Genomic DNA, 27,875 nt, shown 5'->3' with positions numbered 1-27,875 from the left:
TGTTGAATAATGCAAAGTCCATTAACCTCAAAATCATTATTTAAATTACTTAAACTACTATTTATATCAATTTTCCTGACACATATTACAAAAAATCTTGTATGTAACTCGTGCGGACGATTTCACGTACTCGTGTAATTGACCCGCACTCGTGGCCGATGCTAGTAACTCGTTCCCTCTAATCACTTTTGTGCTACACACTACTCCAGATGCTACTACTTTACATAAGATATCGCAATTACTGAGACAATTTTCGATAAACCCTCGAGCTTTTTACAGTTGATTATTAGTTGAAATGAGAACAATTAAGTTTAATGTTAATAATCTGCTCTAATTATACTACGAAGAATATCTATGATAATAAAATTGCATCTTACTGCTATAGCGATTCACTTACTATCAAACATCTTTATGTATAACAATAAATAATTTTTCTATGGTGGCATTGGTAAGACAATAAATTAAGCTGTGATTCATATAGTTTGAGAGCTTGGTTACACATGCTCACGAGTTCAAGACCTAGTCTTCAATCGCTTGGCTCGTACCTCTGAGATTTCTTATTCCTTACGTAAGCATTTAGTAGTCTTGGTCCGATGGTTTGGAAGTGGTGTAAGATATTGGTCACCATCACTGTGTCAGTAACAAATTTCCAAAAAATCTGAAGCAGTTTCTTGCAATACATATGACTATTGTATACATATTTACTAAATAATAATATCCTTAGAAAACCTGTATGAACTATTATTTCTAACTGATGTTATTTTTTCTTCGAAAAAGAAGTTTCTTAATTTTTAATTTGATTACGAAAGTTATTTAAAATAAATTCTTACACATTTACATCTATACAATAAGTGTTATATTATTCTGTACTTATTTTCAACTTCTCTCTTTTTTAAAGATTATCTTACATGCTTAAGGTTATTTTAAAAGTACGATGTTTTTAAAATTTGTGACTCTAAATTTATGAAGATATGCTTATATTAGTAAGACTGTGACCCCTGCACGATCTGTGTGCCTATTCCCTACTTTTACTTAAAATAAGGGTGTTTCTATCATATATATGAAATAGTTACTCATGTGACAGCTACTTTGTTCAGAAAGAATAAAACAACTCTCAAGTTTTAGTAACAGTTTGTTTTGAGAAAGATCCAAATCTTATCTCACCTGAGGATGTCCCGATCAAAAAGTGATAGGTGTAAGTGCTTCTTGATCTCACAGATCAACAGATAGGTGTGTAAAAAGTCTTGAATTTTAACAATGTTCTACTTCAGCTTAGACCGTTGATAATGTTTTCTCTGTCATCCATTATTCTTTTAGAACAATGGTGAATTATATTCTTACAGAACGAATTGATCTTTTCCAAGCATCACCGATATGCAAGGCACTTGGAGAAATAAGAATCTACTTAATGTCTTTTTGCACTGTAAATTTAATTATACTACCTGGTTTAATTTTATCCACCGCATGTTTTAATTCAACACTTATCCCTTCAAATATGTTCCATTATCAAGATAAATTTTTAGATGGTGGCCTCTACAAGCAAGAAATCATTTTTAAGTCACAATCGTCTTCTTCCGATTTTTACATGCACTGAGATAAAGCACCCATTCTAGAGTTTGCCAGCTTTTCGGGTGACAGTCTACATTGTATGCAACCACTGACTAGACTTTGCAATATTTTCCTCCAGCTTACTATAAAGTATTTTTGGTTTATTTCATTTACAACACTTTCGTGATTTAAGTGCATAAGCTTCTCGTGATATGATTTAATTTTTGACTTAACTACAATCTTTTTTGTGTCTAGAATAATCTTGTGTCACTTAAAACCTAGTACATAAAAAGTTTCTAACCAACTGTCACAACGTATGACAACGTATTATACACTCTTTGTTTAGGTAAGAACTTGAATTTAAAGTTTGGCTATTATTAAAGATTGAGCCTAAATTTTTAAGAGCTTCTGTTTCATTTAAAAAGTATCTATTGACATTATTTTATACATAATTCTCTTGCTTTCTTAAGTCTTTGTAACAGTTAATGTCTAAAATGACCCATTTTATAAATAATTTCGAAAAAAATATGTGACACTAGATAGTAGTTGTTACCATGTAAAAACTCTCGAAAAATCAATCAAAAAATGTTGGCTAATGATAATTGTTGTAACATTTTTCTTTTCTAACAGTTCTAAATCGAAATTTTGCCAGTTTCTTGCATTAGCTCTTTTTGGCCATTGATTTAATTTATTGTGCAAAAACGTTAGACCTGATATACATCTCCTTTTCTTATTTAGACCATTCGGTGCATATCTAGTTCCATAATTTGCGGGATTCTCTTTCGATGGTACCCATTCCATTCTGAAAAATCATAATTTTCCTTAATCTCGTACAAATAGTTAGCAATGAAGATTTTAAAATCACGTGGCTCTTTTTATATCCATTTGAATACAATTTTGGAGTCTCACTAAAATATTCATTCCTGAATTTTAAAACTATGCTTAGCGCTTACTCATTAATCTATTGAAATAGCTAACACTCCTGCTTGCAATTCTAGTCATGGAATTATCATTGCTTTAACCAGCACAATAATTGTCGTGTGATTTATATTATCTGGTAGAGTAAGTTACTGCTGTCCAAGTTTACGAGCTAGCATCTTAAAAAGTATGCAATCCTTTATCATAAGTTGATAATTTATTAATCGATGACAACAATCTATTCAACAATTTTCTAATTTATAAAATTTACATAACTACTGTTTCCATTAAATAAATTCTGAGTCATGCATCTCTTCATCCCAGTTAATGACGCTTGATCAAATTTTGTGCATTAATATATAAGACTGAATTATAAAAGTGGTTAAAAGGCCTAAAGGATCGAAAAACGACATAATGATTGCTGAAAATTCGCATTTTCTTGAAACTTCCTTGCCGTTTAATAAATCTGGCCTTATTTAACTGATTTTCACTTTAAATGCTAATTCATTACTTACAGTACACCAAAATAGACCTAAATCTTTTTCTATCTCTTTGTCTTTGTCTACTGATATACGTTTTTTTTTATCTACTAGACTCCTTAATCTCACTACAAACTGAAGCACAGTTACTTGCCCAGCCATGCGCTCCCTAATTCGCGTACTTATTTAATTATATAACTTGAAAAACTTTCTTTGACACATTTATTACCGATTTACGGCTTTCCTAATAGTTATCCATATGACAATTTTTTATTATACTATTTGCCACATTGGGATATTAAGATGAACAAAGACTTGCATTTAAATCTTTGGTAAAGAGCGCTGTCTATGATGATGATTTAGCACCGAATAACTTTAAGATCATTACGCATTATGTAGGTTCTAACTTATCTTTCTCCTCTCTCCAAAAAAAATAATGTGAGCCTTGATCCTCCTTTTTAATCTTAATTTTAAGAAACATGTCTCTTAGATCAGCTGTAGTTACAAAATAATACTATCTTTATTTTATTAGTACACCTAGTAACAATTTTAATAAACCGGGGCTAGATAATAGCACATTGTTAAAATTTATATTAGGTGTTTTTGCTGTTATATCAATAACTATCCGCACTTTACCAAGCTTATTTATATGCTAAACTCCAAAATGGGAAGGATACCAAACGTTTTAATCGCGTGAGCTTTGATAGGCTTTCTTGGCATACATATTTTTAATTACTCTACAAATTTTTTGAACACATATTTCTATGTATTTTTAATCGTTATTTAGTCTTCTCTCTATCATCCTAAACTTGCGTAGTGCAGTTAGTCATCGAGTCGTATCTATCTTTGAATTATCTTTCCAAATCAAACCAACCTCTCGTGGTCCATTCACGTTTTTACCTGTCTTATTTGACAGTGTAAATTAGATATGTTCATCACACTTAAAATTTTTAAAAGTGCTTACGGTTATATCTAGATATGGCCAGAAAGACTAACAGATTTATGATTAGGTCTATAAATCATAATTACTTACGTAAGAATGTTGACTTAAAATATTTAAATTTACTTTGAAAATTAATCTTTTTATTTTACTAATTCGGACATTTTTTAAGGTCATAATAATTGTTTCTCACATTCTACTACTAACTGTTACTTTCATTTTTATTTGAAAATTTTGACGTTACTTTTATTAATTTTTTTGCTCACAGTTAGTGTTTTTTTTAATGGCTAAATATAGCTATATGATTAATACGTTAATCCTAATCTTGTAATTTTTAACAGTAAACTTTGTTTCCTTGCAATACATTCGCATTAAATGTTTTAAAATATATCAATATTTAATAGAACTTCATTAAGTATTAAAATTTTATATGCTCAAATAATGGCAGCTATATCTGGTTTTTATATTACTCTAAAGGTAACAATGTCATTTTATCTTTGCAACAGCAGTAGCTCTTCACTCGTTCTCGATTGTAAGAAACTGCTGAACACTAAGAATTTTTCCAATTTAAAGTATTTTTATTAGAAAAGTTTGTCTGATTGTTTGTCCGTTTATACTTTACACTAACATATTTCTTTTTGACTTTTTTATTTAAATTGTAATCATTCTTACGTTGTTTCAAACATTGTACATTGTTTTAAATAGTATAAAGACAAAAGAATGAGCCATAAACTTGTCTTAAACGATACGGGCTTAAAGTTGTATGAATACACACGAACAGTTTGAAACAATAATTTTAAAGAAATAAGAATATTGTCTACTAATATCTTATGAATGATTTACAAACATTAAAAGATTACAAGGTTAACATTATTAAAACGTTTAGTAACATTTTTTATCATTTCTTATTAATTTTAAGCTCAGAGAAACAAAAAGAATCCAAAATGATTTTTTTAAGTCAAAGCGATAAAAAAAATGACAGCAAAATAAACCACTTACAGCAAAGTATGGTGCTATTATAGTTGGTAATTATGATTTACCAGAAGACAATGATCTCTGCGGAAACACAAAAAACTTACTGAAAATTCATCTTCCATAAACATATTGAAACAAATGGTCCGATTTTGTTGATCGAATAGTATTCTAAGTATTATTTTTATCAGGAGACTTTCGATGCAGTACAAACTGTATGTGTAATGAATCAAATAACACTCACAAAAAAATAACCATTTAAGAAGAATATTCATAGGAATTATTTTAAAATTAAGAGTGTACTTACACCTACATAAGAGTTGTTTTCATATGTATAAAAAAATACTCAATGTAAAGTATTAGTGGCAGAGAAAGATGGAATTTTTTATTAATTCTGGATTTGTCATGACACGGGCGTAAAAGTGGTAGAGGAAATATTAAGTATGGGAGGCAGAGAAAAATAAAATTTTTCATTCATTCCAGATTCGTCATGACACGGGTGTGAGAGTGGTGAAGGTAATGTGAAAGGGCACTTAAAAGTTGGCAGGGAGAATTGATGGGGCCCAAAAACAAACAAAAGTTATAAAAATAAGGAAAAAAACAAAAGACTTTTCCCTTTTCCTTACTTTGTTGGGGTCAGGCAAGGGGAAGCTGAGTAAGTATACTTGGACAGCCGTGCCAAATCGATTGTATGATGTATCAACATATGTATACAAATTGCTACTATATATACTTGTGGGGCTCCACCACTTCACGCTCTGCGCACTATCTTCCAATTTTTAATCTCAGTTGAATCCTGCATTTTTCCAGTTTACCTTTTTAAATATGTGTAGGGTAGTTTGAGAGTCAAAGCAAAAGAAGTGATTATTTCGTAAATACTTTATTATAAATCTAAAAGACAGCTTTTGCCTTGTTTCTTACATTCAAAGGTAATAACATTAAAAGCATGATAAAAAGTTTCTTCGAACTTCTTGCAGCTTGGTTAAAACTTAAAATTAAACAAAAAAAAAGATTTTAAAAATTAATGAGATATGTTCACATTTCAAAATTTACAATGTTAATAATTAACATAAAATTTAGAAAAAAAGAATTTTAAAGAAACGTACTGCCATAGGTGGATGAAGCATAGTATCCCTAAGGTATTAAAAGATCATGAACGCTTTTTTTAAAACCTATTGAAAATAAATTACATGAGATGACATCATTAGAATACGGCGAAAAATATAATAAAATATCATATAAAGATTTCAGGGATACTAAAGTTGCAATGGGCTTATTTTAACATAATTCAAAAATTGACAACATTTTTAAAGAAGCAATAACAATATGTTACCATACCAATAAAGACAATTTTTGGCTTGGTTTTTGATTTTAGAAATCAATGAAGGAGATAAAATGTTATTTAAATATAAAAAATATTGTACAGAAGACCCTAATAATAGTGATTTTACTTTCATTTTCTTACATATTAATTAAACATCAAAATTAGAACGTTAATTATGCAAGTCTTTCAATTTTCAAGTACTATCAATCAGTTATGACATAAAAGATTGTAATATTAAGGAAATATCTTTCACTCAAAACGTGTTTAATATAATGTACATAAATTTGAATAATGATGAAAAAAAAGTTTTCAAAATCTTTTATAAACAAGATGGAAATGATTATTTTATATATAGTTCTGGAGAATCCAGAAAAATTAACCTTACGTAAGACACGCATTTACTTTTCAATATCTAGAGGTAAAAATATTTTGTCCATGACTTTGACAGGCATTGCATCTGTATTGCTTCTGGAATGTATGACAAGTCACAGAACTTATCGCTTACCTTTTGACTTAGACAATAGTGAGAGTGTATTTTTAGAACTTAAAACTAAAAAAAAAAAAAATTATGAGAAGTTAATTTAATTATATTGGACGAGGCTTCGATAATTCAAAAAAAAAAACGTTATAAATTGTTGATAGTATGTTGTGAGATTTATAGTATAAGACGTCGCTTTAGTAATAAATCAATATTATGAGAAAAAGCTTCTTAAGAGAAAACAAATACGTCTTATCTCATACTGTTCAAAAGACTTTTTGACAGTATGCCATAAAACTCACTTGCTTATCGTATTCTTTTGGTGTCATTAAAATCAAGGTTAAAAAAAAAAAATTCTTGACAAAATTTTCCAGTAACAAAAAATGGTAATAAAAATATAATTATAGATGAAACTATTAAATCATTGTTTTCATGAGACTAAAAGATAGTGTTGAAATTGTAAAAAAAATTTTGTTCTCATAGAAGCAGATTTCCAAAATGATTGTTAATAATTAGAGAAAGATAAATTAAAATGTGCTTTATTTCTGAATCCTAGATAGCAGATGATATCTGTACTAAAACATTCGTTTACTATGGCAACTTTCCTGTTATTAACGTGATCCTAACTTTAAATAATTAATATCATTTTTTTGTAAAAATAAGATTATAAGTTCATTGAACGGAGAAACTATAATTCATTACAGCATTAACAAAGCAACAAATAAAAGTGTTTATAAATTTAATAATGATAATAATATAAGTTTTTTCATAGAAATGTTATACATATAATTCTTGGGGTGGATAGTAAAGGGAAAGAAATACGGGGAGGTAAAGGGGAAGTTCATGTAAAGGTGATAGGATCTAAGGGAAGGAATGGGAGAGGACACTTTCTCAATCATAACTCTATTAAAAACTACGTAAAAACAAGCAAATAACTATGCGAATCAAGTGGGGGGCTAAGAAGTAGCTAAGGGGAAGCTGGGGAGCGGGGAGGAGCTGAGACAGGGAGTGGCAGAGGAGCAGGAGGCGTAGGGAGAGTAAAGATTAATAAACTTAATTTCTATTTGGTTTCATTTCATAAGTAAAAAAGAGGAAAATTAACTTTGTTTAACTTGAATCTGAGGCGAAGTTGTGAGACAGTGGGAGTGAGAAGAGCTGACTTATTGCCTTTGAACCATACTGTTATATAACAAAGGTAGATACTTGTATATAAATTTATGTATCAACATGTATATATATATGTACATAAACATACACCTAGAGATCAAGACCGAATGCTGTAGACTGCAAAAAAATTAACGAATGTCTGATTCCCATCGATAGGTTAATAAATGACATGTGTCAAAAACTTAAGAATGATACAAATAATACTACACGTACCTTAATTGATATCATTTTAAAAACAGATAGTAAATACACCATGTAATTTAATTTAAAAATTATAAATCGTATTAAAAGTAATATAAAAATTAATCATAGCGTTGATTCTGCAATCTGTGAGGATGTCGATAATAATGTATATTTAAATTTTTCTCTGGACATTTTTGAAAAATATAATATAAAGACTTCCTACCACTTAAACTACATTTAAAAATAAGTTCATAAGTAATGTTTATCAGATGTTTCAGTACATTTGACGGACTGTGTAATAAAACAATATTATTAATTTAAAAATTATTGAAACACAACTTCGAAGCAGAAACCACTACAGTCAAAAGTATAAAAAGTAATGTATTGCTCTGGCAAATTTTTAGTCTAAGTTTTTATTATTATCTTTTAGTGTCCGTAGAAAATTAGTTTCGTTTATACCAGGCTTTGCATTAATAGTAAATAAATCACACGGACAAAGTTTTGATGTGGTTACTTTTCTTTTAGAAGACAATGTTTCCTAATGAAAAATCTTACGTTTTCTTTTAATGAATTGTAAGTACAAAAAAAATGTACATCCAAAATAAGCTGACCAGTATATTCATGATAAAAAGATTTGTTTGGAAAAGATATTTTTCCGATAATTTATCAAATAAAATTGTAGTTAGCTTTTTAAAATTAAGACGTAATATTATTAGATATAAAACATTAAGAAAGGGCCAAGGGAAGATACAGGTGGGGACACTGATATTTCGCCTAACTGTCAAATTGCCTAACTCATGATATATCGCCTAATTTTTGACATTTTGCCTAAAATTTATGTCACTTCACCTCATATTCATGACGTTTTGTCTCATTTTAAAATTCGTCTTAGCCAACAAAACTTTTGTATTCGTGCACACGACACAAAGCCTAGAATATATGTTACTTCGCCTATTAATTGTGACATTTTGCCTAATTTACAAATTTTTCCTCCAGCTATCGAAACTCAAGATCTTACATATGTTATTTTGCCTAAAATGTCACATTACATTATGCCCAAAATGTATGTCACTTCGCCTAATAATTATGACATTTTGCCTCATTGTCATATTATTCTGACATTTCGCTTAGACTATATGTCACGTGGTCATAGTGGTGCAGCGGTAGAGTTGCAGTTCCGTCGATCTCCGAGGTTAAGCAGCATTTAAGTGCTACGAGTAATTGGATGGGTGTCTACTCAAATTTCGCCTTTTTACCTGTGCTGTTGGATTTCCAGGATCAATTAACTGTTCCTCTTACGCTTCGTCAACGTAATTATAGGTATGCTTAGGTAAATTCTGGTGTTAAAATGTTCCAACATCTGGTCATTATCTAGATTTGCACCGATGGCTGAAAAACACTATGTTTGGGTAAAATAAGCTATGTCTGAGCCTCATGGCAATGGTAAATAATAGAACGGGAAAAAAACTGTATGTCACTATATCTAATAATTGTGACATTTTGCCTGATCACAAAATATGTTCCTGCCAACAGATCTTATCAGTTGCTGCGTATGTTATTGCTCCCAAAAATTTGTTATGTAATGTTGCAGGGTATATAGTATGCAATATACTAATTCAAACCTCGTTTAATCCTGTAAGCTAACACATTTTATAAAATAACTTTGTGCAAAAAAAGTTGTGTAACTTTTAAGAGCACTCTCACATTTTAGTTTTCTACAAAAATATAAGCATAACTATAATCTGAGACAAAGAGCGTTCTGACCTTTGCGTTATAATTAAGTAAACTAGCCATATTTTATGTCTTCCAACGTAATGAAATATAGCTTTTAATGATAAAAAAATAGTAGGACTAACGGATAAAATTGTAGATACAGAAAAAAATACTAACAACGTATTTCTATTAAAGTACAATGTTGTCTACTTATTCTGAATAAGCGTATTATACGTTATTTAACCAGTAATGTAAGAAATTATTCATGTTGTTAATTGATTTTCGCTTGGACATCAATGTTTCATAATATATTAATGGGAAACTAGACGGTGCTTGAACATCAGCCAAAATAGCTATTCTTGTGTACATATTTGTTACGAAAGAAAAGTTTCCTTTATGGCATAAATCTTGAAAACTATGTTATTTAGCAGTGTACAATAGTGATGAACAGAACACTCCGTATTTAAAATGAAGTATACATTTGACTGATGACGTATCCTATATAATAAAAAATATTTAATAGTTATTTCAAATCAAATCATAATTTTATAAAGTAACCGTTGTAATATTCTTAATAGCAACGTCATAATAGTCTTACAGATACATTAATAGCAATGCATTTTGTTCAAGTATTTTGCTATCTTATAAAATAAATATGTATTATGATCACAGAGTATTTAATACATCTGAAGAAATATACATTTATGTAACCAAAAACATAATTAATTTTTTCTTTTAATAAAAACTTTTTATTGTTTGATATTTCACATTATGCCATACACAATTATTAAATAACAGTTTTTTACGTACTACGATACTGGTTTAAGGGCTTTTAAAATTTTATTGCAATTTTTTCTTGAAAGCTAATGTGCTATGATCGTACGCAAGAAGTGAAAGAAATTAACAAAGTGTTACGTCGGCGCAACGTATTATTTGAGCCTAAGCTTTCGCTCAATAGCTCGGGATTCACACTGGGCGCGTAGGTGGGACGCGGGGTTAAAAGGGTAATTCAGCTTAAAGACGCGTTACTCAAAAAGGGGTACAATTGCTTTCACGCGACTAAGACTGACTGCTGTGCAATATTCCGATGCACTTGCTCGCGATTTTCTTTTGTCAAGAGCGGTGTATACCTCGTTCACGATCTAAAAACAGTTAACACCGTCACAAGTAAGGATATCGTATGTAATTTGACCTTGACACACTAATATCACGGTAGGCATTTGCCTTAACTCGATCGTTCGTTGTTATTCTAATAGTATTATTACTAAGGAGGGCAACGGATTGTCCGTGGCTAATTTGCTATTACCGGTGACCGAAGGATGCCAATACTGTGGCGAGTAATGGCGTTCGCGAAGAACACTTTATACTGCAGATTAATTTGTTATTACCAGTGACCGAAGGGTGCCAATACTGTGGCGAGTAGTGGCGTTCGCGGAAAACACTTTATACTTCCCGGTGATCCACGGGTGTAAATATGGCATTCGCGCAAACAAACACTTGATACTTCCCGGTGATCCGGCGGTACCAATACTAGGGCGAGTAATGGTATTCGCGCAAAAGGAAACACTTGGTCAAAAGAAAGAATACGTTATGTTGTCACTTACTTTTATTTAAACGTGAAAGTTGCTATACAGACGTTGAACCAGCGTGAATGTAAGTCGCTCTCGAAGAAGATCAAGTGGCAGTAGAGACGGACTCTGGCAACCAATTGATCGTTCGAGGGTGGTAGCGAAATTCGACTGTGTCCTCGCTTCGCAGAAGACTGCGTCAAGAGAAAGGAAGGTGATTCACTTACTCATGCCCTTCCTTTCTCTTTTACATCAAAAGTTGACAGAATTTCAATACATTTTAATCTTAACATTACGACCAGGTATTGTTAATATTTACTAATGCTAAACATTGGTTGTTCGTTCAGCTAAGTTCATTGAAAAAAGAGCGGTGAAAATCGCTTAACAATCCGGTTGATGCTAGGGTGAACAAACGATTGGTAAGTTGTTAGTTAATACTACTACTTAAGCGCCAAAACGGTGGCTGCGGCCGTACTAACTTATAATTACGGTGGTATTTATAATAATAGTAGTAACAATAATAATAATAATAATAATAACAATAATAATAACAATAATTAAAACAATGATAAAAAAATAGCAGTTGTTAGAATACTAGTGCTTTGCTTGTTGTGAGTTAACATAATTTGTTTTACCGGTAGTTTGAATGTTTATAATGTTACGAAAATAATGCGGAATTTTGGTATAATTTTGGTAAACATGTTTTTCTGCTGCTAGTAGTTGGAGAGGCAGTCGTCTCGTGGTACCCTGGGGAATCAGGACTCTGTTACCCCTATTGGAGGCAGGCATACGGACTCTCTCTCCGAGTCAAGAAAAAGGGAAGGGTTATTTTCCGTTTTTCCTTTACATTCGGGAAAAGGTGTTAGCAATCAACTAGATTACAAATAAGACTATTGCAGTATGTTTATGAAATTATTTATTCGATAGAAAAATGGTTACTCTGTAAATTTTGAGTTTGCTAACTTGAATGGTAAGAATTGGATAGTTCTTTGAAGGTTACTAAAGTTGTGTACCAAATTTGTTATATTTAATATGTAATGTAGTTGTTTGCTAGTGATGTAGTACGTACCGGTTGTTTGTGACGATTCTAGCTTGTAATAATATTTTCGCTTATTTCTATGCATTAATTCTAAGCTATCCTAATGTTTAATCTTATGTTTATCTTACATTATATCTGCATTTAATATTTTAGTTAAACTGTTCCCAGTTTAACTTTTGTATCTGTGGTTGTAGAAAAATATTTTATTTTGCATTTCCGGTCAGCGTGGGCCAGCGTGCATGTAAGTGAGTCATGCAAGGTCGTAGTACCTTAGCTACGAGCATTCGTGTAGGTGATTCACCTCTTTGCAGATGCACATTGGCCCCTGTGTTTTGTATTTTAAAATCGGCACGGAAAGATTTGAAGCAAGAGGAAAAAAAATTAATGTGGATACACCGATGTTACAAAAGTAAAATTTTAATTGAGAATTATTCTCCTATTAAGAGGTGGGCAGTGGCTAAGAGGAGATAGAGATGAGATGGAGCAGCCAAAAAATATTAATTCCATAAGTTAAACACAAACAAAATAAAGTTAAGATGCCAGTGGCAAATAAGAGTTGATAGAGCCGCTTAGGGTCAAAAGGGATCGGATAACGTGGCCAGATATTCCATTTGTGCAGCAATTCAAAACAACGCTACCTGCAGGGGAAAAAATATTAATTCTAACTAACAAGAATATACAACATCAGATAGACAATGATAGATTACAAGTGTATATTTTGACAGCAATAAATATTTAACAACTTAAATAAGTACTTTGAGTCCCAAGTAGCAAATTGATAGCAAATAATACTTTTTTTTTATTAATTTCATGAAAAAAAAGTAAATCTCTAGTATGCAATGGATATAACTTATGAGTTAGCATAGTAAATACTAATTTTTAAAGTGCTGATTTTAAAGTACTGAACAAAATAATTTGATGTTCAAGAAGAATCTTATTACATACTAACAGAGTTCAATTCTGGAACGAGAAAACATTTTTTTTTAGTAAGGTATTGTTTAATAGGTGATTTTCGGCTTAAAAGTGTACTCAACTTTTTAACAAATTTGATAAGTTGCTAAATATACATTACTGTTAAAATAAACGCTTAAAACAGATCATCGTCCAAAAGATTCTGTGTATTCTTGTTAGTTGCAATTATTAACTTCTTCATTGTAGGTGGCATTGTTTCAAATTGCTGCACGAAGTAAATAGATAAGGGCAGCAAAGGGTGGGTAGGGGTCTTAGCAGCCATAAAAATCTTTCAACTACGTAACGAAGAAAGATATGTCAAACTACATTACATACTAGCAGCCCCTCGTCTTAGCTTCGCCCAAGACTTACTAAATAAAACACCGTAGTGTGTTGACATGTAATGTGAAACATTTTAAGTTAGAAATTTTACGCATATTCCTGATCCATCTCAGAAAAAAAATCTTCTTATTAAAAACATATTTTTTCAGAATCCATATAGTTTATTTGGTCAAATAATAAGGAGTAACAATTCAAAAAAATAATTATGCTGAAAAGTACCGTGCGTTCTTTATGCCATAAAATAATCGGTAACCATTAGAAGCCGTTGATTTACAGTTCCTCCCGTGTAATTCACGAAAACGGCTATTTTTTAGAGCTGTTAAGATTTTAAACCCCCAAAAAATTTGTATGAAAAAAAAAATTTTTTTCTCATTTCTCACAACTTTATTACCAGAGCCACAAAGTCCTGGACCTCAAACCCTACATTTTTATTGCCACAAAAACACAAATACATTTTCTACTCATTAAAAAATCTGAAGTAGGATCTTTAAAGATTTCAGAGATTGCTGTGAGGGTACAATGAAAAGCTGATCTCTCACGTAAAGGACTCTTTAGTTGTCGATTTTGACGCTGCTGTTTCAATCTCGATAAATTTTCTGCGTCAGTTTCTTGACGCCTAAGTAAAATTGTATTTATTAGATACACTTGAAGTTTTTCTTCCGATTCACCCTCTTGCAACTTTTGGCATGCCTAAAATTTTTGTGACCCCTAAAAGCTGTTTTCTGTCAACTTTGTTAAGTTCTAATATATTTGTTGGCAAGGTAGTTCAACGTCCTATGGCCCTAAAAAAGACTGGTGAGCTTCTTAAGTTAACTCTTTCTTGACTGCAGTTAACAGCAATTGTGACTGCCTGGATACCTCAGGGTGATCTTCTCTGGCTTGCTGTTGAAAACCCAGACTGATCGGGAGAAAAATTACAAAGTCTGAAGCTTTGGGGCTGGTTGTAGTGCTCTTTCTCAACGTCTCCCAGTATAACGTCGAAGACGTTGGTGTCTAAAGCACCTTTTTTATTTGCAGATTCAGTTGTTTTAGTGATCTTAGATGGGGATATTGGTTAGTGGTACTTGTCCAGTAAAGGCTGTCCCGTTGGCTCAAGTTTTTTTTCCTTCATAGCTGTTATAGCGGTTTTCCCAACGCAGACCTTAAAGAGGATCAGTGATTCCTGGTTGAATGCTTAGAGTCGAGAGGGTTGTATAGGGTCGTCGGTCACTGGGTTTTCCAGCCTTGCGAAGAACAACTCTGCTGGTGACGTCTGCTAGTGACTGGCTGACTTGGTTTAATAGTGCTCGTCTTTAGTTAATATAGTCTTTTAGTCAACAAATCTCTTTCGATAATGGTAGTAAAAATGTATTTGTTGGCAAAGTAGTTTACACTTAGATGAACCCTAAAAAGAACCGATGAAATTGATTCTTCAGTAGGGAGCGTAAATACTTACAATGGCCCTAAAAAGCGCCAGTGGTGAAACTTCCAGGCTATTCTTTATTATTATTCCTGATTATGAAGAGCTGGCTACGACTTGCTCGATTCTTACCCTGGGAGTCTCAATGTACGGAGACTGTGATGGAGGGAGGTACGCCACTGACCAAAGAATATCTCGTCTTGGGTCGTTCCCCGGATAATCAACCGCTCATCGTTAGACGGGAACATGTGGGTAAGCGCGTTGGGGACCCGATGACCAAGAAGGTAGCCGTTGTTGCTGCCCATGCCCCTCAGAGCTGTTTTCCCTTGCTTACATTTGTAGCCATAAATTTTCTAACTGCACCAGGTGGGATGGTGGGACTGCCACACAACTCTGAAGAGTTGGTGCAGATTGTGCTCTGGCTAGATATGTCTCCTGATATTGTGGCAGAGACGGAATCGGTTGGAATTAATTTTTCTTTTTTGATCGCAGTCGTCGAGATTCAGGGTGAATGGACACCTAGGTCCCTTCCCCCTTAGAGAAGAGTGTCGTCCGTAATTGGGATACCCAGCTGCAAGACTATCATCAGCATTCTCTATACAGCTCGTTGAACTGCCGAAGCTCGACTATATCACTACCGAGACGCTCCAGCCTATTACAACCACACTTATTTAATTATGTTGCAGGTAGCTTCGATTTTATGTCGACGCCACCTAGCGGATTTTACTGAACTAAAGTGAAAAGATGGCATATTTTTGCAAAACTTTGAGCTCATTTATTGCTATTGCTATTTAATTTTTTAAGATAAAAACTTTACTAAAACTATCTAGGAAGTATCATGAATCAGTTTGCAAAATTTCAGCAAAATCGGTTCAGTAGTTTTCGCGGTTAGCGATTACAACGGTTTTAGCGAATTTGCTTTATATATTAGTAAGATTAGATCAAGTGAGTTCTTGCTTGGACATTGGTGAAACATTTTAAATAAATATTTTATTAATAACTCGGCTTACAGATATTAGTTAAAAACTTTTGCTTTGTTTTACAATATATTTCTTACTCTAGGTAAGGGTGACTTTGACAGTTAGAGAATTGTCATAGGTTTAACATAAGATTAAATTTTTTTTTTTTATGTTACATAGTTGTTTAAGAAAGTCATAACTTACGATTAGTTTCTTTAAAGGAAGCAACTAACTTCAGCACTTTAATAGCCAACTTATAGTAACAGCTAATTTTAAATATTGTGGTTCACGACTATTGTAGTAATAAAGTTAGTTGTCAAATACTTAGTAATTAAGTTACTTTACATGATATATAAAATAAGATAGATATTTAGTGGAATACAATTTTTTTTCAAACGGCAGTCTATATGTTTAAGCATATTGTTAATTGAAAAAAAAGTTCGTTATCAGACGAATTTTTTTTTTGAATGTATTTAACTCTGTACTGTTAATGCTGTTTTAAGACTTATAAAGAGAAGCATTAGTTAAATTTAACAGAAAATTACAATGAAACTAATATTTTTAATATAATTAGTGGTATTAAAGAATATAAATAAAAAAAAAATATATATTTGTATAAAGGAATGCATACTATTTTTAATGTATTTTAAAAGACAAACAAATTCGGATTGACACCATATTTTCTGTAGCAATACTTAATATCTTACTCAAAAATATAAATAATTTTTTTTTAAGATTATTAGTCTTACAGTTTATTGTGAAAAATTGTGATATTTTTATTACTTTTATATTCTCTCATATCTTTTAAAATTGAACACAGTTGTAAAAATTTTTGAACAAAAAAAGACATAATGACACTAGCAACTTTCAAAGTACTCTCAAACTTATAAATTTGTTCTTTTAGATTAATAGAATCAGTTTCCCAAACGGTTCGCTCAGTAATTGCTTCTGAGATGTCATAACCTGGGGTATGGTGGTAGACAAACACGCTTCTGATACGATTGATTAAATAAATATGTTTATTCAAGTACTCGTGATGAGATAACTGAGATGTAACTAATGTGAGGGACGATTTGTCCTGACGACTGAATGTCTAGCTGACTGGGAAGTAACTGACTGCACTGTTGCTTATGGTTATGCCTGTATGTACTGCTAGTAATGCAGTGACTCAACATCCTATAATTCTCCCCGCATAAGTTGCTTGAGCATTAAGCTTATAACCAGATTATTACAAGTCAAGTGTCACCAGGGCCTTAACAATTTTTTTTGACTACATATTTACATTTGAAGGTGTTTCTCTGAGTGAATGCTCATTCTTCTTGGATTCAGAGGTTCTGATCATGTTTTTACTTGCACTGATTGACTGATTTGTAAAACTGTCACTAATGCTTTGACCCGTGGAAGGCAGTCCTCGAGTGCCTCGAGCCTCAAGGCTCTCTTCAACAGCAGGCTGGTCGTACTGCACCATTTGGTTCCGTTGATTGGCCCGTTGAGCCTTTACCTGATCATTAGGGGAAAATGGAACTGCAGTTTTCAGAGTTTGATCTGTATGTCTTTTCCATGACATCATGGGATTAGCAATAGGATTGCACTTCTAGGTTGTTTCACCTAATTCTTATTGGATGATGACTGGTTTCCATACTGGTTTTAATGGGTTCTTATAATTTTTGACAAGAACCATTTCGCCCTCTCTTACACTTAATTCTCCATTGCCATAAAAGTACTTGACCTGATTTCTTGCTCCAACTTCTGTCTTTCTGTGAACATACTCAAGCGACTTCTCAAATCTCTTCCCAGCATCCGAAGGGCTGGTGAAACACCTGTGCTTCAACGAGGAGCTTTTCTATAGTTAAATAAATACCTCTGCAATATAGTGTTAACGATGACTACCTTGCTTCTTTCATCACTTAACTCCTTACAAAGGGGTTTCTTGAAATTTTCTACTACATTCTCTGCTAGGCCATTCGTTGCTGAATTATAGGGTGCTAAAATTCACTGTTTTATGCCATTTAATCTGTAGAAATTTTCAAATTCTCCTGATACGAACTGTGGGCCGTTATCAGAGAACAGCACTTTTGAAATTCTAAACCTGGCAAAGCACTCTCTTAAATGTTCAATTCTATGACTGCTTGTCGTTTTTCCTGAAGATGCTTCATAGATTTTTGGCCACCGAGAGTAAGTATCAACGATTAATAAAAACATTTTTCAGTGTATGGGTCCCAGATAATCCACGTGAACCCGTTTCATTGGGCTTTCAGACTCTCTGAACTTGACCAATGCTGCCTTCTCTGGGTTGTTCAACGATAACTCATACACTCTGCACGATTTCCCGAGGGTTTTGACTTGAGTATCTTAATGAGACCACCAATAGAACTGCCTAGAAATTGCCTTCATTTTGACTATACGTACATGTGATCCACGAACATCCTGTAAGAGAGATTTTCAGAGTTTGGCCGGGACAATCACTCCTTAGTCCTATTTAAATGTTGTTGTTAATACATAGCTGATCTTTTTTTCCTTTGTAAGGCTTGATTCGCTCCTCCACGCTATAAGACCAACCTTTCCTCACATAGCAAAGCAGGATACTGAGGATGGGATCTCTTCTTGTTTCATGAACAACATCGTTGGCCTTGATTGGAGGGCATAGTTCTCCGTACCAAAGTTGGTGTATTCCCAATCACACTTCACGGGTTCGGAGTTTGGTATAGGACATCTGGGAAAACTATCAGCTGTTTTGTTTTTAATTCCTTTCACATACTGGATGGTATAACTAAACCCACTGAGAAAATGGGCCCATCTCTGCAACTTCCCCGTTGCCATTTGAGGAATGCCTCTTTCCTCACAAAAGATTTCTCGTAGTGCCTTCTGATCCATGCATAAAATAAACTTACTACCCATCAAGTATTTGTAAGATTTTTGTACGGCCCAGTATAACACGAGAGACTTCTTGTGGATAATGGAGTAGTTTTTTTAGCCCCTTTTAGCATCTTTGATCCTTAGGCTATTGGCCTTTCTGCCTCATCAGGCATAACATGCAACAGCACGGCCCCAATTCTAACACTAGATGCATCACACATGAGCTTAATTGGAAAACTCTTATTAAAATTGGCTAAGACTCGTCCTGATGTCAGCTCCTTTTTGAACACCCTGAAGGCTTGATGCATTTAAAATGAACTTGGCATAATAGCAAATCATACCTATGACCGACTTTGGACTAATGAAGTTCCTTGGCATGGCCAGATTTAAAATTGCCTCTATTTTTCTTAGGTCCAAGCGCAAACTACTTGCGTCAGTTACGTGCCCAAGGTATGTGACTTCTTTTTTGAAGAATTCACATCTCTCCAAATGTGATCTGAGATCTGCTTGGTATAATCTTTTAAAAAACCTTCGTTAAATTTTCGTGATGTTCTCGAGAATCCTTATCGGTAACCAGAATGTTGTCGATGAACACAACCATCCCTTTGCGCCCTGTAAGACTTTTTCGATTTTCTTTTGAAAAATGGCGCTTGCCGGCTTGATTCCAAAAGAAAGTCTCTTGACCAAGTAAATGCCCTTGTGCGTGCTCCAAGCGAGCATCTTGCTTGATTTTTTCGACACTACCAGCTGATTGTATGCTCTTGAAAAGTCCAGTTTAGTGAATAACTCACCTCCACTTAATACTGCAAAGAACTCCTCAATTCTAAGCAACGGATGTTTGACATCAGCTATATGCTTGTTTAGCGTAATCTTGTAGTCAGCATAAATCCTCTTACTGTAAAAAATGCTGTAGTGAAATTACTATGCTCAGCATAGGGATTTTACTGTCGGTTCGTAAAATGTTTTTTCTGGATTGTAGAACTAAATGTCAGGTAGTAATTTCCAGCGAGACCAAAATCTTCATATATTTTTTGGGATCGCGTAGTAATTTTACTATCCCAAGCTCAAAAGTCATATCTTAGATATGAGAAGCACTATAGTACTGTTAATAGTTCTATTTTCACCAAAAGGGTTATGATATTATAAATCTTCACGTTACGCTTATATATACACACGTATTACTTTTATATTTGTATAAATATCATTATTACTGTGACTGAGTAATATTTATAGTTCTGCATGGGTTTATAGATATACTGAATTTTTAATTTAAAATTTTAATAAAAACGCCATTTTAATATTTATGTAGTTCTTTACCAACGGTAATTTTGTTAGCAAAAATTCAAATATACTGTTAACATAAAATTAATAATTTAAAAGTATAAATAAGTTCTAAGTACTATTGACACTTAAAAAAAATCTTTTTACAAATTTTAGGTGATGAACACAAACTTTTCACCAAAAACAACTACAACTCATGCTCTATACTCATATTATAACATTTTCAACACTTATTTATTAGAACATTTAAACATCAACCGGGTATATTAACATAAAACGTTATTTAAACCTTAAAAATAAATTTCCTTCACAAATTTTACGTAATCAACACGTTTTTTTATTCAAAAAGAACTACTATTCAAACAAAACGCATAAAGTATTAAAACATTCGACACATACATCAAAACTTAACGCTACTGAAACCTTAAAAATAAATTAATGATACTGTTTTGACGCATGATGATTAAAATAATGAGTTATAAGTATATTGAGCTGAAAACTTAGGAAGTGCATACATTAAAGCATGTATGATTCACAGCGTGACAAGACATACTGATTTTTAGTAAGTGTATACAATATACGCTCTAAAGACCAAGAGCTGAGGCCCAATGATGGTCGAAAATCTCAACCAGCCACCACTGTCACCAGTATTGTGAGATCTGGTGATTTGTAGAGATCCAAAATATTTAGCTATTGGTCTACTAAGGTGTATACCTACGATGTGATGAAATGATACATAACCTGATAAGTGTTTACTTTCTTGAATGCTTTCGCTGTATATAAAATATACCTTATATTTACTTGTTACGAATTGGTAAGAGCACTGATGAGAAATTTACTTTTAATCCTTATCACAACTATTGATTGCAGTGTTAGAGCGTGAAGCATGAACCGTAAATAAGGTAAAAATATACATATATGTACATGTCGGTCAATGCAATTGATCCTTTGTCCTGAGTCGATTCCTTTATCCCCATTAGGAGTAATAGCTCCATGTAACTTTAATACTATGTATTACTATTACTATCTGGTATTATTTGGATCGTATGGTATGATATGGTATGGTATGATATAGTAATATAAATACATTGCTAGTAAAATTACGATGCTCAAGACGTAGTTTTCGCTATCAGATGTAATAATCACTGTGCTCCAGATAGTAAAAAAAGTTACTATCCTCTAGTAATTTAACTACAGCATTTTTTACAGTGTACCTTACCACCTTCCCTTAAGACTGGAACTAGAGGGGTCCCCCATGGGCTCACTTTTACTGGCTTGACCACTCCAGCCTTGTGCAATTCATCCAGTTGATCTTCAATCTTTTCTTGAAAAGCCATTTGAACTGGTCCAGGCTAAAAAAATATTGGCCTTGGATTACCTAGAAACTGTAAATCAACAATACCTGACTTGTATTCGCCGAGAGTGCTGTCACATAACATTTTATACTTTTTAAGAGGGCTTGCAGCTTATTATTAACCCTGACGGCGTTTACTTCAGATACGAACCCCAATTTGCTAATTAAATTGGGATTCAACAGTTATCTACAGCCTTTATTAAAAATTAAGATGTTGGTTGCCGCTCTTTTGCTGCTGCACGTTATTTCAGCAGGAAATTGGCCTGCGAGTAAGGTTAGTTGGCCATATAAAATCGTAGCATCGTGTCACATTTCTCCAACTCAAATTGACTAAACTGAATGGGTACATGCCTTCTGGCATAATGGTCCGTCACGAGCCTGTATCCAACTTGGATTGGCACATGATACCATTGATGCTAACCTCAACCAACACTGGGTCCCATTTCGAGACAAACTCTTTTTTTTCATAGAGTCAACATTGAAAAGATCGACGTCTTGCTGTTCAACAAGCTTGACGACTGCGTTGATGTTAGCCACAGCGGCCCTTGAACCACGGCAGACTCTAGCCAGATGCCCAACCTTACTGTAGTTGTTGCATTAATATGTCTTGAATTTGCAAAATCGTGGTTCATGCTACCGCAGTGACTACACTTGCTGTCATTGTCTGACCTGCCTGAGCTAATCGACGAATTTTTGCTCTTTTTGTCCGTGTCTGCATACGAATTCTGCCTATTCTTCTTAGTTTGTTCTTTTTAAGCGTTTGATAGATCTTACGGCTATAGAAACGCAGCCTCTTTGTTCTTAGCTATTAGCACAATAGCCGATAGTGCCGTGTTTTCGTCTTCCTCAGAAATTGTGTCGAAGATCTTCCCTTTTCTTAGGCCTGTGACTAATCTGTCCTTTATCATGTTATTAAGGTGTGAACTATACTTGCACTTGCTAGTCTGAGTCTTTACCCACAGGAACCATTGTCTAACACATTCAGTCTCACCCTGACCCATTTTTAAAAACTCAGTTCTCTCCCTAAAAGCCACGATATGTTGCAAGAATCACGTTTTCAATATGGCGCAGAACCCTCCACACATTTTTGTGCCAGGAGAACGGGGTCATACTGATCTTTTAGCATCTGGTATGCTCCCTGGCCAAGTAACGTGATGATCACAGCTACTTTTTTGTCGTCATGGACGCTGTTTACCATGCAATACCCATCTTGATGCTCTTGATATAAACACAAATTTTTACCAATTCTGAATTTTGCAAGTGTCCCAATTGTGTTGAAGAAATTTATATTTGGTTGATCACGATGCGTGACACCACCTGAAGTGATAAGGTTTACGTTTCTAATATTTTCTTTGACTTTCCATACTTTTATTTTAAGAGATTATTTGGCTGCTTTCTTTTCAACAATGAGGTTTTGTTGTATTTGTAATCTTGCGTAAGCCTTTACTAGTTTGCCTCCAAGTTCCTCCATTTTTTTTGTTTCACTTGACTATGCCATTGTAATATCGTGATCTGAGGGATAATAAAAGACAAACACACTTCTGATACGATGGATTGAATAAATATGTTCATTCAAGTATTCATGATGAGATTACAGAGAAGCGACTGATGTGAGGGAGGATACGTCCTGACGACCAAATGCCTATCTCACCGAAAATTACTTTTAATTAAGCTATACCCCCTCCACCTTACTCCCTATACCCTTCTCCTTACTCCCTTGCAAAACCTATTTTACTTACCTCTCTACCATAATTATTTGAGTAATATTTACTTAATTTATCTCTACTTCATTTAAATGCAAAATTTTTTGATTCATTGAGAACGTAACAAAATTTAAAAAAGGATATAGTTTAACTAATCACAACAACTAAGCTTTTAGAACAAACCTTGTTTACTGATTAATCATATTGTGATATCAGCCCTACTTACCTGGATACAAACAGCAGGATACAACATGTCTAGTTGTATTAACAAGGAACTGAAGAGATGAGGCTGGTTGTAACGACAGTTGCATTAATGATAGGCACTGTTATTTTCATACATAAAAGCCACTTATATTGTTACTACATAAAAATTTAGCACTATAAAAACAAATACAATGCTGCTACTCTACTCTTTAGTTATTTATGTGGTAAATCTTAAGCCCTGTGGATGGCCTTGTTGCTGCTTGGTACAATACCCTGGGTATCTGGGATAAAATATAAGAAATTATGTCTAACGTTTTGATGCAACTGCGCAGATGAGTTGTAGTCAAGATAGGCACTAGGAGGTCCTACAAGCAGTGGTTATCATCTGGACATAGTAGTCCCACGTGGTGAACGAGCACAGACTGTCGCAGTAGCCGTAGGTATCAACAAGTAGTTTTTCTTCCACCTTATCTTATCGCTCTATGTTGTATGCGCTATACTAACTTTTACAGACGGAAACCAAGACCAATGACACTACTTCACCAAAAAAACATGTCATAACGGTAAGCAGACATGAGCCAGAGAAGCTCTCATGCCAGCTCACATATACGTGCTCCCCTAAGGCCCTAGCTAAATGCCTATGTTGCTATGCACATATACCAATAGGGCCTACCTTATAGGGCGAAATTAAACTGAAACTACTTAATTATAGTAACAATGATTCAAGAATTGACAACCTGTTGCTAACATTCGTTGGCCTCATTAGGTCGAACTACAATACTTAAACATACTTACTATACGTTCGTGTTTAGAACTCTGTATTCGATACTAATGTATACACATTTCCTCTAACTATGGCTGTGAAGTACGGTTACGTAGTAGATTAGATACATATGTTAAAAGATGTATATTCATACCAAAATCTAATGCAAACACATGGATACAAAAAAAATTGTACAGCGGTTGATATTGTCAATACAGTCAATAAATACAATAAATGCATATGTAACTAAATATATAAGGAAACTATAAGACTATTAAATATGGATTTAGACCTTTTTGTTTAAGTATAAGTATGTATTAGATTATGATACACATATGAGAAAGTAACGATAGATTGCACTCACACTAATGATGAGGTAATACATGAAATTAAAAGTTAAATGTTTAATGGAAAATCGTGAAGTTCAAGTTTATGTGTGCTTATTAAAGTGTTTACCAATTTAAGATATAATGTTTTTGTGTACATTACTAAAGTTTCTTGAATTCTCTTATTTCTTGATACTGTAGCTGTTTGAATTAATATAGACTGTCTGAAAAATAAGTCTTTTTTTGTAAATTACTGTCAACATCTAGAATTCTTATGTTGTCTTTGCAAAGCGTATGCTTTAATTCCTGTATGTGTGTAGATACCACTGAGTGGCTCTTTGAGCACATATGTTTCTCAAATCTTATTTTTAGTTGACATTTGGTTTGATTTTCGTATTCAGCGTTATAGTTATCGCATTTTTAGCTGTTTATATTATTTATTTTGTCTAAGATACTGGTTTTATCTTTTATATAATTAGGGGACGCCCATGGGCTCTCCCATTTCACCTCTTTTGGCCAATTTAGTTATGACGGTTTTGAAGAACTACTCCTTTGTTATAAATAATAATTTTAATTTCACCCTGTTATACTATTAATAATGAAATCATGATTTAATCTTATATGTACCATCTTATTTTATCCATAAGGTCTTAAATGTTCTCATTAGCTTTCATGAAAAATTCCCATTTACCAATGAAGTGCAAAATAATAATTCCATTAACTTCTTAGATACCACAATTATAATAGGCAGTAACAACACAACTATCACTAACTGATTCTCCAAACCTACATCATTAGGCAGATTTCTAAGCGTCCAATCAAATTATCGTATCTTTTCGAAGAAAACCATGGCAATTTAACTTGTACATAAAAAATTTTACAATAAAAATTTAAGAAAAGTTAAGTTTTTACTGAGCCAGACTAATTATCCAGAAGAACTTTCCAATTAACAATACCCTTAGCTGCGCAGCTAATCTTGGTAGGTCTAAGACCATAATGTTAGACAAAGTGAACAGTATAAACCACTTGAACTGCAACAACTGTCATGCTGAATACGTAAGACAAACCTAACGTCAACTAAGAATAAGATCCAAGAAACGTATTTGCTAAAAGGGCAAATGAGTGGTATCTGTACTCATATGGGAATCAAAACGTACGTTAAGCAAAGACAAAATAAGAATTCTAGATCTACACAATAATTTACGAAAAAAATGTATTTCCAAAACAGCCCATATTTACTTAACAGCATCAGTATCAACAAACAATAGGATTTAAGAAACCCCACTCGTGTATACAAAAACATTGCATCTTAAATAGGTAAACACTTTTATAAAATACAAATGAACTTAAATTTCATCACTTCCCATTGAAAATTTCACTTTCGATATCATGTTTTACCTCGTTATTAGTGTGCATGCAATCTGCCGTTGTTTCCTCAAACGTGTACCATAATCCAACATATACCTATACCCGACCAAAGAGTTCCACTTCCGTCTTCAATAATTTTAAAGCTTTATTCTTCTTATAGTATTTATTGTGTTTATTGACTATATTAATAATGTCAAACATTGTGAAATTTTAATTGTATCTATGTCTTTTACATTAGATCTTTCTAATAATATGTATTTTTGCAAAATGTAGCTAGTCCACTATGTAACCTTACTTTACAGCCATATCAATATCAAATCTTTATACCTTAATATTGAATATAGAGCTCAAAACACGTATTTTTAACTAGAATGCTTAAATGTTGTAGTTCGACATGATAAGGCCAACAAATTTTGGCAAAAGGTTATCAATTTTATAAACATTATTACAAACATGTTGTGATTCAAGTTTAATTTTGCCCCATAAGATCAACAATGTCCAAACAATTCATCTGTATGCATGACATAAAACTTTTTTTTTAATAGTCTTTCAGTTCTACTGGAAAAGTATAATTATATAAATAGCTGCCATGAAAACCATGTTTTATAGAACCAAAACAACTTTTTTTTAAAAGTATCTAATTATTTAGAATAACAAATGTTGTCTTATTTTCAAACGTATTGTCTTAATGTGGATGAGTTTAATGGATGTTGGCAAAACGTTGTCAAACATGTAAATATCATAACTAACATCAAGTGATTCAAGTTTTAGTTCACCCTATAAGATCCACTGTCCGAACAATCCATCTATTTGCAATTTGGGGCCAATAGGTTATACTATTGTGTTTATGTTATGCAAGATTATTGAATAGTAAATATCCTATCGATACAATGACTTTAATTTTGTTGCTATGTCACAGAATTATTAAACAATCATTTATTATGAATTAATAATAAATTTTATTGAAATTTTTTTTTAAATGGTGTACAGCAGTCATAGAGGTGTGATTGAAAGCGAGAAAAACTGTGTGGGTGGGCAGTGCAAAAAGCTCAATCTTTTAATCATTGATGTCAGAATAACAATATTATTGGAAATCGTTTAACTCATTGAGCATGTACAAGACAGGTAATTGCAAATTGTTTGATTTACATGAAAGATAAAATACATACTTGGAGTTTATAAATTACATTCTCAAATACATAAAAAAAATTTATTCAATAGATTCATTTTTAAAATTACATGCAATCAAAATTTCTTATAGTTTCTGAATTCCGATTAGTATATTCCTATATTCATTTGTTGTCTGATAGCAGAGGTTTTTGTCATAATTTCCTGTAGTATAGAGTTGTAAGAACTTCAGTACCAGCTATGCCTCTTGTAGTCTCTAGGCACTTTTTTTCACGTCTGGTATTACTTTTTTCCCATGGTTACCCCTTTTAAACTAAAGTTGCTTTGTTACCACTCCTAGCAGGATTGTTTTATTGAGTAATGGTCATTAGCTCTTTTTGACAATTTTCCCAGAAACGTTGATTTTCCTGGTAACACCATTTTATTTTCACAATTGAAAATAAAATTTTTACACCCGTAATAGAACATTTTCTTATGAATTTGACTTTATAAATTTTCACTTTGATTGTGATTATTGCTCAACGTAAATCTTTGTTTTATTACTGCTATATTAACGTTGAATGTTATGGTTTTAATTGTTTTCGTAACCCAAAATTATTTCTCGCTTCGATTGAATCTGATGCGAGATGGTTTACGCTGAAAAAACAGTTTCGCGATTTAAATTACTGTGGATAATAAATTGTGATAGACAACCAACAAAGAATCGTTACAACTGTCAAATTATTTTGCACATTCTTAAGGAAGGAGTTGTGTTGTAAGTAAACGTTTTGTATATGTTTAAACAACATACGTTATAGCTGTTTCGGTATTACAGTACCATCGTCAGACGTATGTACACCAAGACTAAGTAATATACCGCGTTAATATGATAACAATACTCACAGGCGTACATACATTCCGATTTAACAACAA

General features: G+C 32.9%; 1 protein-coding gene across 1 annotated transcript in view; it reads left to right on the top strand.

Annotated features, from left to right (window-relative positions):
* Positions 1 to 27,875, top strand: part of e (nonribosomal peptide synthetase ebony) — a 913,052-nt gene that overhangs the window by 818,146 nt on the left and 67,031 nt on the right. The window lies entirely within an intron of this gene.

The sequence above is a fragment of the Copidosoma floridanum genome, unplaced genomic scaffold, assembly GCF_036245765.1.
Source record: "Copidosoma floridanum isolate Cflo_tuat_1 unplaced genomic scaffold, Cflo_Japanese_pri ptg000004l, whole genome shotgun sequence".
Lineage (NCBI taxonomy): Eukaryota > Metazoa > Arthropoda > Insecta > Hymenoptera > Encyrtidae > Copidosoma > Copidosoma floridanum.
The sequence above is the reverse complement of the archived record's forward strand: the minus strand, read 5'-3'. Positions and strand labels throughout refer to the sequence as shown.